Raw genomic sequence first — 1,455 nt, forward strand, 5'->3', positions numbered from 1 at the left:
CAGGCCATGATCACAGCTGCAGTTGCTACCCCACCTACCCGTACCGAGGTTGTTGCCTCCGATTCTGTCATCACAGGTATTGTCATGGTTTGTTATAGAGGTGTACCGATTCTATTCAATCTAGGCTTCGCTTATTCTCATGTGTCTTCTTATTTTGCTCTGCATTTGGGTGTACCTCGAAATTTCCTTGAGTTTCCCCTGTTTATGCTTCTACTCCTGTGGGAGATTCTCTTATTGTGGACCGCGTTTATCGGTCATGTTTGGTTACTATTCGTGGTTTTGAGACCAGAGCAAATTTATTGCTACTCAGCATGGTGGATTTTGACATTATTCTGGGCCTGGACTCGTTGTCGCCCCATTTTGCTATTCTTGATTGTCACGCCAGGACTGTGACGCTGGCTATGCCAGGTATTCCGCGTATTGAGTTGAGTGGTACTTTAGATCACACTCCCAGTAATCTCTTTTCTTAAAGCTCAGCGTATGGTTGAGAAAGGGTAGGCCGCGTATTTAGCTTATGTGAGAGATGTCAGTGTTAATACCCCTTCTGTTGACTCAGTTCCAGTGGTATGGGATTATCCCAATGTGTTTCCAGCTGATATTCCGGGCATGCCGCCTGATAGAGACATTGATTTTGGCATTGATTTGTTGCCGGGCAATCAGCCCATTTCCATTCCTCCGTATCGTATGGCTCCTCCTGAGTTGAAGGAGTGGAAGGATCAGTTGCAAGAATTGCTTGGTAAGGGTTTTATTCGACCCAGTGTTTCACCGTGGGGTGCTCCTGTCTTGTTTGTGAAGAAGAAGGATGGTTCTATGCACATGTGTATTGATTACCGCCAGTTGAACAAGGTTACAGTGAAGAACCGTTACCGTTTGCCTCGTATTGATGATCTGTTTGACCAGCTTCAGGGCGCACGGGTATTTTCTAAGATTGACTTGCGCTCGGTTACCAACAGTTGAAGATTCGGGAGCCAGATATCCCGAAGACTGCCTTTAGGACTCGGTATGGTCATTACAAGTTCCTTGTTATGTCATTTGGGCTGACCAATGCCCCAGCAGCTTTCATGCATTTGATGCCCAGTGTATTCAGGCCATATCTGGACTCGTTCATCATTGTTTTTATTGATGATATTCTGGTGTATTCCCGGAGTCGGGAAGATCACGAGCAGCATCTGAGGACCATGCTTTAGACCTTGAGGGAGAAGAAGTTATATGCAAAGTTCTCAAAATGTGAGTTTTGGCTGGGTTCTGTGGCATTCTTAGGCCATGTGATTTCGAGTGAGGGTATTCGGGTGGATCCGAGGAAGATAGAGGCCGTGCAGAGTTGGCCCCGGCCGTCCTTAGCTACAGAGATTCAGAGTTTCCTTGGTTTGGCGGGCTACTACTGTCGCTTCATGGAGGGATTTTCATCAATTGCTGCCCCTATGTCTAGACTGACCCAGAAGGGTGCCTTATTTC

The sequence above is a fragment of the Nicotiana attenuata genome, unplaced genomic scaffold (genome assembly GCF_001879085.1).
Source record: "Nicotiana attenuata strain UT unplaced genomic scaffold, NIATTr2, whole genome shotgun sequence".
Classification (NCBI taxonomy): Eukaryota; Viridiplantae; Streptophyta; class Magnoliopsida; order Solanales; family Solanaceae; genus Nicotiana; species Nicotiana attenuata.